This window comes from Parambassis ranga, chromosome 10 (assembly GCF_900634625.1).
Source record: "Parambassis ranga chromosome 10, fParRan2.1, whole genome shotgun sequence".
NCBI classification, from domain to species: domain Eukaryota; kingdom Metazoa; phylum Chordata; class Actinopteri; family Ambassidae; genus Parambassis; species Parambassis ranga.
In genome coordinates, this window is record NC_041031.1 from 18,883,126 (window position 1) to 18,897,805 (window position 14,680).

Sequence of the window (14,680 nt, forward strand, 5' to 3'; positions counted from 1 at the left end):
AAACATGTGCGGTTTGCAGCGAAACAAAAGTCCTCCTATTGTAGGATAATAGCTACACAGGAGCCAGCCAGCACCAACACACACTTCCACAGTCCATTAGTCCGGTGGAGATGACTGGCTTGTGAGTCTTGGGGGGGAGGGGGGGTGGTTGAAGGTTTGGCTCTGAACCAATGGCGGCCCAGAAGCTTCAGCTAAAGGTCACACATGGTGTGACCTCTCACATTCTCACCCTCACCTATAAGGCCTGAGGAGAAGTCCTCCATAACAAGATGCACTGCTGTCTTAGCTGAAACTACACAGCGGCTTCAAATCCACCTGACTGAGTTGGCTTTTTTTAAGCAAAGTCAACTGAGGGCTTTGTGAGGAGTTCATATTTGTAATAGTTTCCCCCCTGGTTTTTATTTAAAAGTGCTTAAAATCATTATTTTGGAGGTGCACAAAGGAGTGCACACTTTGCTGCATGTTTGTTGGGTATATGTGCATCTTATGTGTGTGTGTGTGTGTGTGTGTGTGTGTGTGTGTGTGTGTGGACCTACATGTGTATACGTGTGTGTCAGGCCCTTTCACAGTGGGGGCTTGTTGCAGTTTGAGGGCAGGCGGCTGGCCAGAGCGTGTGAAAGCAGATAACCAGGGCGAATTTCATGACGCACACACTTCCTGCTCTCTGAAGTTCTATTAAAGAAGGATGAAAACCAAAACACACATCTGAGATGTTTTCTCTCCAAAATCAATTTCTACACATTAAGCATGCTGGAAAGATCAGTAGCACAGCTCTCATGGTCCTTGAGAGAGAGAGAGAGAGAGAGGGGAAAAAGATCATCAGTGGAGACTTGTGAATTTATTTAAAAGAGAAAACACACCCTGTGTCATATGTATTATGTGTATTCTGCCATTATGCATCCTTGGGAGTGCACCTCAACATATACCCGTCTCAGGTCTGTGAGGCATTTTTGTTCCATCACTGGACAAATAAACTCTGCTGCAGTCCTCTGACGTATTTGTGCTACAGAAGACAGTCACTTTGATCAGCATTAGCTTCGAAGCTAGCTACCAAGCTGCAGCAAACATCGGTAAATCTGAGTTGTGACCTGATGTTGACTTCTATGGAAACAAAACACCTATCAGATGTGTACAAATACAATAAAAACTATTTCCCAAGTAGGCAGCCTGCAGGTACAGCAGCCAGGACGTCCTCATGCCTCTTCATGTTAAACCTGACAAGTCTAAAACTGCTAACATTTTAGCTTTATCTGAAGCGTCGTGTTCAGACACCTTCGGTTTACACAGTCTGCCCCAGATGGCATCTCTCAGCGCTGTTTTCTTTCAGCCTGTCATCTACTGTAACGTCTTAATTGACGTTTACCTCTGTTGGCTGCTGTCAGCCACCCAGAGTCTCAGCAGACTGGCAAAATAGTTTCCCAGGCCCTGACTTCACACAGAAAATTACACCTGAGTACATTTGTTTGTACTCACAGACAGGAGGGAGTTGGACAAAAAAGAAAGAAATGCTGTGGACAAAGTGTCTAAACTCCTTCATGTGAGTTTAAGTGAGTGAAATCTGGGCGCTCCATCTGATCTTATAGGAAAGAACAGCCCCTGGATGAGTGCCCATGTTTGGCATTACTGGGTACAAACTACGGAAAGTTTCCACTCTATCAACACTTTTTAAGGCAAAACTCTCAAACTGATCACCCAAGCAAGATTAAATATTCTAGTTAGGACATTTCTTCAGTTTGATTACACACATATAAATAACGATGAAACCTATTTGTTTTTAATAAAGCGAGCACCAGTGGAAACAAGAGTCAGAACGCCTGAAGACTTAATGTCACACTCTACTGGCTGGTTCGACTTTCCAGCTGTACAAACATGGCATCTTTGGGCATAAAATGCACAATATTACAGAGAGGCCAAGTGAGGAGAGAAGCTTTATCATCATCATTTACTCTACTTATCCCGCGTTCAGTTCAAAGCTGGAGGTCAGACATCAGCGAACCTAAATACGTCCTCGGGGCTTTCAAGGGGTGCAAGTTATATTATATATCATAGGGGAATATGGACACACACGACTTAAATTATACAATGTCAAATTACACTACAGTACTACAGAGGTCTTCAACAAATATGAATCTTTTTAGAAAAATGTTAGAAGTAGCATTTAAAGGCAGCATCCAAACTTAAAATAAAATGAAGATCCTGAAGCTTGAAATGATTTTCTGCCATCTTTAAACCTTTATAACTGAATGATCATTTTAACCCATAATTGTGACACTTTGTTTGTTTCTTGAGGTTTTCATTGAACTGCTTTCATTGAGGTGCACTTTATAATGTAATGTGAATTAAAGTAGCACATGTTAGAATATGATGTGCTCTGCTCAAAAGTTACTCCTGTGCACTGACAACAATGGTAACGGCCAATTCAACATGTTAAGAATAAGAATAAAGATCATTTCCTTTCATAGTGGCAACAGCAGAGCACACATCACTAAGATATAAAATACATTATTTACCAATAAGTTAGCAAATAAAGTGAAGGATGCAGGATGAGATCAGCATGTCATCATATTAGCTGGTTTTTGGAAAAGAAATATCAACGTGACCAACACAGGACACACAAAGACATGGTCAGTGTGATGCAGATTAAGTTGAAATGATTGCTCACCGTTTGTCACACAAGACAAATTAATTCCACTACAGGACAGACATGATGATCTCTGCAATTAAGGGGAAAAATATGTGCATATATCAGCCTGAGATGAGATGGGCGATATTGGAATATTGGCTAAAATCCAATATAGTTTATCCCTACAAGGAAAATATAGGAAACATTTTACTGTATATGTGTATATATGTACATATATTATTTTCAGTCAAGTCAGGTGTCTCCTTTTTTTAAGCTGCAACTTCAGATTGTGTCTTTTCTTGGGAGATAAATATGTATGCATGTTATCATCCAGAGAATCTGGAGGAGGTGGGGGGTGGGGTGCCTTAGATAACAATGTGTTCAGCCTGTGTGCACAGAAAACCAGGTCTAACAATGTAGAACAACACAACCACAATCTTTTTTTGTACACTGTGACCAGATAAATCAACAACTACACCAGCTAATGATCCTGTCTGCCTTTGTTTTTAGCCAAAAAAACAGCGGATTCATCATTTTTTAAATGATAGAAAGTACATGTTCTGAGATCAACACTTGTTTTTGTCCAATGCCTGCAGGTCCTGTTGGACTTCGTGTGACTATCCTGCCAGCAGCAGCAGCAGCAGCGTGTGGTTAGAGCAACCAGCCTATAACTCAGAGCCAGCGGTGCATCATTTGACAGCACCACTCAAAGAAGTCATTGTAAATCACTGTGGTGTTAGCTGTAAAAATGTTTAGCATGAAGTAAATATTCCTCTGCCTTATTGCTTCTTTAATAAAGCCAGATGTTGCAAGTTCCATTTTTGTAATAGATTTTTCTGCCTCTCACTTCCACATGTACACACCGAGAGAAGAAAAAGAATAATAATAACACCCAGACTGACTGATTTCTTTTTAGTTTTTAGTAATTGTCAGTTTGTTTGAAATGACTGATGCCACTGTTTTATTGCTTTGCATGTATTTACAAAGTTATGATTTAAATATTTGTCTTTCCTCTATCATATACACACTGTGACGCACAACTTGAAATTCATTTGGTCTGTCAAACTCTCTCTTTATCATTGTATTAAATTTAAAAGAGTAGTACTAGTACTAGTTAAATAAATAGCTGGGTGCAGTGACTTCTGGGTGCCACTGGTTGCCTAGCAATGCCTTGATGATCACATGACATCAACTCAGCTATAGTAGGTGACTGATATGTTTGTAACCTTAAGGCAGAAGGAGGACTGGGCTACTTCCTCCCCCCTGCGATGAAAATAGAGCTCAGCGGTTGCAACTTTGACAGTGTTGACCTATTTCTGGAGTTCTTCTACATCCATCCATCCATCCATCCATCATCCGAACCTGCCTCGTCCAGCAGTGCAGGGCCACAGAGGGCTGGAGAGGCGGGTTACACCCTGGACAGGTCACCAACCTGCGTTCTTCTACATTAAGATGTGAATTTATCAATCACCATTCATCCCATATGATAAAGTAAAGCTTCATATTTATTGTGCATTTGTGCCATTACTGTGAACCTGTAACAATCTACATAATAATCTGCCTCCATCACATGCCTGCCGCCCAGCATCAAGGGTAACCACAGCTCCTTCATACCACCACGCACACAAGTGTAAAACCACATCCATGACTGATTTTTTCTGTATATATTTGTCAAATATGATCCATGTCAGCAAACAACACAAAGAGAGGGTAAATTAAAAGAAAGGTAAAAGCACCACCTGGTGTAACTACCTGACGTCTCCCCTCACCAGCGTCTACCAGCCTATACAGCACTTCCAAGCCCAACAAGAACAGACAGTGTGGAGAGCGACTTATTGGATTGGATCCCACCCAGCAGTGACTTATACGCTCAACCTATATGTCACAGATGGTAGGATTTCAGTGTGGTTGATATAGGAAATCCACTAAGGAGTATTGATCTTTGAAAGATCTGCTCTCTCTGCCTGATCTCCACAGGATCTGAACATCCACAGAGACCTGGAGGGGAGCGGAGCTGCTGGAATCTCATTCTGCCTTTAACAGTAAAAGCAGAGGTGATTGTTTTTTTACTATCTTACATACTTTTGTGTTGATCAGCATGTCTCCTACATACATTATGCCAATATGCAGTAGCTAAGTAGCAAGTACTGAAAGCATGAAGGAATTTAAGAGGCACTGCTTACAGAACATTATGCATATATATACTGATGTATTGTAATACTCCACATGTCTTGCCAATAATTGGAAAACAGGACTCCATGATCCTGTGTTCTGCTGACAGTTGCAGGTCTCCAGATATGGCAAAGATGCAAGTATTTGAGAGTATATGTGCAGAGGTAGCTGATGGCACTGAGGCCCTCTAAACACTGCACAGAAGTGACTCTTGAAAACAAACCACTTCGTCATAGCCTTCCTCTGATTTCCTGGACTGTTAGCCAGTGATCTGCTGTTAAATTGCACAAGCAGGTTGAAGGAACAAGTGCACAGAGCCTGGCAGCAGCAGCAGCCACCCCTCTCCTCTCCCTCTCTCTCTCTCTCTCTCTCAGACAGTGTTAATCTCTGGTAATACAGGCACGTCCAGAATTGTCGTCTGCCGTGGAAAACTCTGGTTGGAAGCGACCTGCAGCCTCTGCAGCTCTCCTTCATTACCACGCACGGTGGGTGAGCACACGGTGTGGTAATCCCTGCTGGAAGGCACCACCATACAGTCATTACTGAAACGGAAGCCGCTGACACACATGTGCACGTAAGGCTACTATGGATGGTAGAAGCAGCAACATGTTGTAAAATATATTGCAGAGGTTTACGTCTCTCTGCAGGAGATGTTATGCTGGCTCAACCTCTGTAGTAAATTACAGACATAGACTGCTTATATTTAGTGTTATTGATGTCACTTACCATGTGTACACTGCTGTGAGGTATAACGCTGTTCGCCTTTAGGTGTGTGTAACGCTAATATCCCAGTATATGTGGTGACAACAGTCAACCTATTGGGTTGATTTATATGTTATGTAAAGAGTGATTTAGTTTCAATTATGTGGCAGAACGGATGCCATATTAACCCATAATGGGAACGATTAGCATTAAAATGAAAGGCAAACATTAGTGTAGCCACACACAGGGGAGGTGAATAACTTTGATCGTCTGGTTACAATGGCACCTGTCAAGTGGTGATATATTGTATTATTGTATGGGCAGCAGGTGAGCAGTGAATGTTTGAAGCGGAAGCATCCTGTACAGGAAAAATGAGCCGCGCAGGTATCTGAGTCAGTCAGTCATGTTAAAATGTGGTCAGAGCAGCTAAAAAAACAGGTAGACAACCAGTGAACTGGCAAGACCACGTGTTTGCACAATGCACCATGGGAACATGACAAGGCAGCGAAAGCAGCAAAAGAAAAAACTGAAGTTTTATGTCTGTGGCTACTTTCAGCCTGACATAATTTAAATTACATTATTATTACTGTTATTATTTTAGATCTGTATGGACACAAAAATAATTGTTAGTGCTGACTCACTCACTTCAGGATGTGGTCCTAAATCGGAGATGTGTATTTATCGAGATGAGTAAATCTGGTAAAAGATCAGAATTCAATAAAAATATCTTGTAATGTAAACAGAGCCGGTGCTACTTACATTACTACTTTCAAAACGCCTTTTTAAAACAAGAATGCTCAGTCAGATTTGAGCTTTTTTTCATGATGGTCTAATGCCATAATAATTACATTATTTAGATCAGATTAGTTACAATTTGTTAATGGTTTCCCCTAAAATGTAATCATATTGTGTTTCACTAAGTCATATTATTAACATTAAAGTAAGGCTCAGGACAACCTTATGAAGTTTTTTTGAAGGCACATAGAGAAGACACCAAAAGATTTTTCAAAACGAACAAGATGAAAAAAAAACTTGACTGTCCAAGGTTTTGCGTTTTATCTTAAAAAGTGTACAACCAACAAAAAGTCCATTTTTGTATTTAAGTCCACATTAACCAGCAGAGGGCGCCAAACATTCAATCTATTTAAATCCACTCTTCTAATTATAATTCTGAATCAGTTCAGTTTTGAAAATATGTTCTAGACCTGTACAGTAGACTAAAAAATCTTTGAGCAGAGATCATCAAAATCTTTGCAACATGAATGAAAATACATCCCTATGTGCATGATTTCTGCAAATCTGTTTTTAAAAAGACATTTTTTTTTAAATAAAGAAATCAACTCAACCTGACTGATATGCCATATATAGGGAAGGGAAAAAAAGAGAAGAAAACCAAGGGTCCTCTCTGCTTCTGATGTGACAGCAGCACTGTATTCTCTTCAATTTATGAGGTATCATGGCAGGTAATGAAGCGGAAAGGTCAGGGGGAATGTGTTTTTATCTGCTTTAAACCAATAGGTCAGATTTCCACTTTCCACGTCCCAACTCTGTGACTGCAGCTGCTGCCCTTTTGGTTAAAACAATACATTCACCTTGGCCACTCAAACATCATATCACCAATTCGCCATCTTATTGGCAATGTCACACTGAGGGCTGCGCAGTATTACAGAATAGATTTACTGCACGAGTTCGCCTGCAGACTCAGATATGATATAAATGCCGTGTAATGTAAGCCATACATTATGAATCCAATTTGTTTGGCTGAGATGGGTATTTGGAGTGCAAAATAGATCTTCTAGGCAGAGAGAGAGAGAGACACTCACACAAAGCGACCACTAGATGGCAGCATGCAGGTGAATATTACAACATTAGACCACTAAGGTATTTTTCAATGTGAAGCATGAATTCATCCTAAAACTGTCATGCACAATTAAGACAATTGGGATGATTGGATTAAAAGAGAGCTATAAAACTTTCATAAAGAAGTTTCCTGTATCACAGTGTCCTGTTTTACATTTGATATGCTGGGATGACATTACTATTCCTGTTATACATTTTAAATGCACTGCTGATTATAATGGTGTTTTCCCCCATATAACCAGATCAATAAACTATCATTCTCCCGTTCCACTTTTTTTATTTACTGGCATTTATATTGAATTAAAGGATGGCTCCATACCGTTTTTTCATGCCTGCAACCTCAACATATTCTAATCAAACACCATCTTTTACACCTCTTAAAAATACATCTGTATGGATGCACCTTGCATAATGGTCATCTGAAATCATGTTGCTCAGAGTTTAGTGACATATTTCTGTGATAGTTTCGGTGATGGATTGTATCATATGCATACTGAATATGGAATAGATTTTTTAATGGATAAATACCAATTAAAACAAGCTCAATGTAATGTGGACACTACTTAGATACTGCTTCATCTATTAGAGTTGCAGTACAGCCACAGAGGTAGCAGAGACACCCAGGTCTCCCTGTCTTTTTGCTCCAAGGCCAGCTGGAAGACATAATACCTCCCACGAGACCCAGGAGCTGAATCTCTTCTCACTATGTGCAATCTAATGCAATCCAAGGTACATTTTAAAATCCTCGACTGTCGCCTGTGTAACAGCGATGTTGGTTCTGAGGCTTTGGTGTGGTACACAACACCAAAAAAATGCTGCCTCAAACAGCTGAATCCACACTGAATGCACACTTTTTAAATGTAAGTACAGCCAACGTCTACTCCCTGCAGTTTCCTTTTAGTGCTTTCTGAAACTACTGTGTTCCCTGTGGGGCTGGAAGTCACTTAGAGGACTGTCACCACAATTACAGGGTTACCATCAACCCCAAGTCACACATAACTTCTACAGCGTGTCTTTGCAATAATGTTCTAAAGGGAGTCCACCAAAGACAAGCACTGCTTTATAAGAAGCAGACTTATCGTAAAATTAGACCAAACCAGGAACATGTAGAAGCTGGAAGCAGCAAGTGCCAGTATTCCACAACTACATATTAAATAGCTATGTATTTTAACTGTGATGCAAACATTCAGGATAAGCACAGTGAGATCATAAATCATAGTGTGAGTCCTGCAGGGCGCCCAGATGGTCTCTGAAATGTATTAAACTACTGTGTTAGGACAGTAATTTTCCCCCTTCAGGGACACAGGAAAGCTCACCAAGCACAAAAAAAGCAAGACAGGGTGTTATGTGAGGAAATGCTGATTCTACAAAGGCACGTAATGAGGGAGTACAGGGTGATGTAGGATACATGATGTGTCATGGGGAAAAACAACTGCTTTCATTTAGAGGGAAAACACAGATAACATTTAGAAAAGCGTGAAATCTATGCTGTCAGATAAACATCAGCAATTTACAGCACAATGCAGCCAGGAGGTCACTTCAGGGTCACGGGTGACATGGTGAGATTACTGTAACGCGGCGTCGCTGCTGGTCTGGGATGTGGTCTTGCTGATGTAACAAGGATTCAAGAGCAGCCAAAACATGTATGCATGTGACATTTAAAGACAACATTAAAAAGTGTAGAACTGTAACTCCACAAAGCAGCTGTGTTTATACACGTTTCCTTGATATCTATCTCGGAGTAAAACAAAACAAGGAGTACGGAGTGTGAAGAATCTCTCAAAGCATAAGAACATCTGTCAGGCTACAAATCCCAAAACACAGGCTGCAGTCTCTATCTTCTCCTCTTTTAGTCACTCTCTCTGTCACAAATTTAAATTAGGATCTTTTTCTGCAAAAGTGTAATGTGCCTGTTGTTAAAGTTTATTCTTGAACAATAGTTTATGTCTTAAGTAGAAGTCAAATACTGAATGAACCACTGAATTTCTCCCGGCCATCAGTCACAATATCAAAGTGATGATCTTTAAAATGAAGCTGAAAATGCACGCAGTGTGACCAGCAGCAGCACAAATGTTGGTGAGACATTTTCCTTTAGATTAACAGACCGAGCACACAACAACCAAAACACAGAGATGGGCTCCCTCACAAAGTAATGGCGATAACCTTGCACACACACACACACACTGCTTTCACTTCACCTGGACGACCTCCCCGACTATGAAAACACAAAACTCACAAATACACTAACTCTGAAGTCTTTTTGAGCTCCACACGCCTGCCGAACGTCTCCCCTGAGGACGGGCCAACACAACAGACACGCAGGTAAGCATGTGCATAGACACAAATACACACCCTCCATATGTGCTGCCCAAACAACTCTGAGGATGAGCCGGGATGATGAAATCCCAGCTGATGCCGATGTAGTACAGCTGCCCTCAGAAGCAGATGCTCTGCTGGGAGACTTGAGGATGATATGTTTAGACAGACAGGTGAGAGGTCACACCTTTCACTCCAGCACTACAGCAGAATTACTCTCCAGAGACTGTGAGGAACTCATGATGAAATCCAAAACCTGCCTATTTCAGGAAGTGTAATTAGGTAACAGGGGAGAAAAAGAGCACAAAGTGAGAAGGTGCAGGAGCATCAGTGCAGTCCACCTGGCGGCACATCTCATCACCCCCACAAGCCTAGATGTGTCCAACTTTGCAGAAAAGATAAAAAAAAAAAAACTCTTTCTAGTGCCTGCCATTGGAGGCCATTGCAATTATGATCTGCTATTGGCAACTCCACTAAAACAAACCTTTACAGAAAACCAAGCAATCCACAAAATGTGCAGCAGCACAGCAAGACATGGCGCAAAGACATGGCGCAAACACAACCCCATCACTGCGTGGAGACACTGCGTGGAGACTGTGGAACACACGGCTGTCATTCCTTTCCAGGCTAAACTAGGTGCATCCAAAACCATCTGCAACATCACAGCTCAACAAAGCAAAGATAACACTGCAAATACAATCAGAAACAGGAGAGTCCTACCCGGTGACGCACCTCAGGTGAAGGAGGCAGATGAGGCCGCAGCGCAGCAGGCCGGAGTTCCATCCTCACGCGAGTCAGGAAGCATCAAAGAAAGAGTCCTTCAGAGCCTTTCACAGCTGTTATCAGGCCCGTTCGGGTATAAAATATCCAGAACTGCAGCAGCAGCCAGCAGGTCAGCTCTTCAGTTCTTCACCTAGCAGGTGTGCTGCCATGCCTTTAGCAGTGACGCAGCGTGGGGAAGGAGTTTATATTTCATTTTTTTTAAATCATTTTTTGAGTTTAAATTCTTTTTTTTTATATCATTCGGTGGACGCGATGATAATCTCTGGGGATTCTATAGAAGAGCTGAAACGACTGGGAGTGGTTTTGCACAACAGAGCAACAAATACGTGACGGAGTCCAGCAGCGTATGTTGATGAAGATTCTCAGTCATCCAGGTCATAATAATACGTAGAGAAGATTGAAGCACACAGCCGTTTGTTCTTGCTGTGAGTATGTGCAAACTTCCTGGGAATGGATGGAATCACTGCATTGTATGTCGTAGAAAGATGATGTCTGAGCAGGCCCGGCGCACACAACATGTTTAAACAAACCGGCTTCCGCATCAGGGTGCGCTCGTTATAAGCACCGTGGGCTGCAGCAGGTGGAGGTTGGACGTTTTTTTTTTTACTTTTTTCATTTCTACAAATCCTGACTGAACATACTACAATATAAAAGTGGCTGATATATACAGTGCTACTTAATAGTTGTGTCCCTTAGAATTTTTTTATTTTATAATAATAAAATAATAATTTTAATTTTAATAATTTAAAATTCTCATTGGGTGCAGGAAGGGTTAAATTCTGTTGGACTCCAATGTCACTCAATATGCACCCTTGAAACTGGCACAGATGCAGCAAAACTCTCCCAGACAAGGACATGCCCACCCCCACATGATTGTGGGAAGGAATGAGGTTCTGATGCTGGATGTTGGAGTTTTTTCGTTCCTACTGACACCTGTCATAGAAACCAAACCCTTCTACTTTGGTCTTATCTGGACACAAAACAGTTTTCCAAGAGTCTCCTGGATTGTCCACAGGATGTTTGTCAAACTAACGACAGGCAGAAATGTTCTTTTTGGAGAGCAGTGGCTTTGTACTTGCCAATCCATTCAAACCAAAGTTGTTCAGTGTTCTCCTGAAGGTGGATCCATGAACATTAAAACCAGCCAATATGAGAGAGGCCTTTAGCTGCTTAGAGGTTACTCTGGGGGGCCTCTCAGACTGTCTCACCTCTCAGACTGTCTCACATTCTGTCAACATGACGTCAAATCATATGCATCACAAAGGCCTTCGCTGTACACAACATGCAGCTGAGGAACAGATATAATGGGGTGGTGCTGCTTTCCAGTATATGAGCAATCATCTGTTTATACAGTGAGGTCAATAAGTATTTGATCACCCTGTGATCTTGCAAGTTCTCCTACTTATAAATCATGGAGGAGTCTAGAATTTTCTGCATAGGTGAATTTCCACTGTGAGAGACAGAATCTAAAAATAAAAATCCGGAAATCACTTCGTATGATTTTTTTAACAATTTATTTGTGAATTGCTGTGTCAAATAAGTATTTGATCACTTGAGTCAAAACATTTTAATATTTGGTACAGAAGCCTTTGTTAACAATTGCAGAGGTCAAACAGTTCGAACCGTAGTTCTTCACCAGGTTTGCACACACTGCAGGAGGGATTCTGGCCCACTCCTCCAACGTGGAGTTTGAGCTGCCTCCAAAGATTTTCTATAGGATTTAGGTCTGGAGACTGGCTAGGCCACTCTAGAACCTTGATATGCTTCTTTCAGAGCCACTCCTTGGTTTTCCTGGCTGCGTGCTTCGGGTCGTTGTCATGTTGGAAGACCCAGCCACAACCCATCTTTAATGCTTTGACTGAGGGAAGGAGGTTGTTGGCCCCATTCATCCTCTCCTTAATGCAGTGCAGTCGCCCTGTCGCATGTGCAGAAAAACACCTCCAGAGCATGATGCTACCACCCCCATGCTTCACAGTAGGGATGGCATTATTGGATGATACTGATCATTCTTCTTCCTCCAAACACGGCAAATAGAGTTAAGACCAAAAAGTTCTATTTTGGTCTCATCTGATCACAGGACTTTCTCCCATGACTCCTCTGGATCATCCAGATGGTCCCTGGCAAACTTCAGACGGGCCTGGACATGGGCTGACTTCCGTGCCATGCATGATTTCAAACCATCACGTCGTAGTGTCTTGCTGATAGTAGCCTTGGAAACGATGGTCCCAGCTCTCTTCACGGCATTGACCAGCTCCTCCCGTGTAGTTCTTGGCTGATTCTTCACCATTCTTAGCATCGATGATACCCCACGAGGAGAGATCTTCCATGGGGCCCCAGTCTGCGGGACATTGACAGTCATGTTTAGCTTCTTCCATTTTCTGACAATTGCTCCAACAGTTGTTCTTTTTTCACCAAGCTGCTTGGCAATTGATCTGTAGCTCTTTCCAGCTTTGTGAAGGTCTACAATTTTGCCTCTTGTGTCTTTTGACAGCTCTTCTTTTGGCCCATGTTGCTACTTAGACTTTGGCTGATTGTGGGGTGCAAAGGTGTCTTCATGACAGCTAACGACCTCAAATAGGTGCTACTAATTTAGAATCATGAGCAGAGTGTAGCTGGACTGTTCAAAAGCACAATAACAGGTCTTTGAGGGTCAGAAATCTGGCTGATCAGCAAGTGATCAAATACTTATTTGACACAATAATTCACAAATAAATTGTTAAAAAATCATAGGAAGTGATTTCCAGATTTTTATTTTTAGATTCTGTCTCTCACAGTGGGCATGCACCTATACTGAAAATTCTAGATTCCTCCATGATTTCTAAGTAGGAGCAAAATAGCAGGGTGATCAAATACTTATTGACCTCACTGTACATGCTTTTACTATTGCATAATATTACACATTTTATTCTATAGAGGTCCCCCTGTTCCACTTCAGTCAACATAGGCTACAGTTAATTATAAAAGAGCAGTTTATCAGATTTTATATTTATTCTGATTTTTAATGTTTGAATAAGACAACGTGTATGACATGATATGCTTAAGGTCCAAGTCAAACTTTCATCAGGACATCAACCCATCATCCAAAGTCTGCCAGCACAGTCTGCATATCAGTGCTGCAAGAGTGTCTGAGAGAGACACTCTGAGAGAATGTCTGGCCTTGTTCTACATGATGTACATGAGAGTTCAACCAGGTGGTGCCATAACAGCTCACCCCACCTGTTTACCTTTAAGTCAGATGAAGAACTGGCTTCCATTTGAACCTGCTGATAAAGTTATCATTACATTACAGCAATCTTTCAAAATGTTGAGAAATAGCAAATGATTGTGCAACAAAAGAGGGACACTGAGTATTGCTTCATGTTTGATGAATCAATATTCACCAGTGACTTACAGTCATTCAAGGAAATATGATTCATTCAGTTCGTTCAGTCATATGGAAGTACCCTACATGATCCATATTATGGTTAGCACAGGTTTGAATCTGGCTCTGGCCTATTTGTGTGGAGTCTGCACTTCTCCCTGTGCCTGCATGGGCTTTCTTCTGGTCCTCTAGCTTCCTTCCACACACCAATAATGTGCATGTTAGATTAACTGGGGACTTAAAATTGGCCACTGGTTGTTAGTCTCTCTCCATGTTAGCCCTGTGATAGACTGGTGATCTATCCAGGGTGCACCCTGCCTCTGCCACTTTGCATCAGGACAAAGTGGGTTAAGAAAATGGATCACTTAATGGCCAATTTTGGGCGCCACAATGTACTCTGTTGCTATTTTTTTTAGGTATTTTAGACTAAAATATTTTAAATGTACTACCTACTTACATTTCCATTAGGTTAGGAATAATAATACTATAATAATACTAGGCCTAATCCTGACAAAAATTAAATAAAATAAAATGGTATAGTATAGTTTTCTCTACACATTCAGTATGTTTTAAACTATTATTATTATATTATTACAGTTTTCACTGACTTTATTTACTGATGCTGTGATCTTTTCTTGCAGATTGAAATCCATAAGGACTAATAACGGATTATAATCCCGTAGGTTTGGAGGTCTGTCCATGAATAAAGTGCATTTTTTGTTTCCTAAATATTATCTTTACTTTTTTAAAGTGTAAAAATGTGTGTTGAATTTAAATCAAACAATGATTTTAACGCAGAAAGTGTCCGGGCGGCGTTAGGACCTGGGGCGCGCCTCCCTTCAGGAAGAGGGCGTAGGCTCATC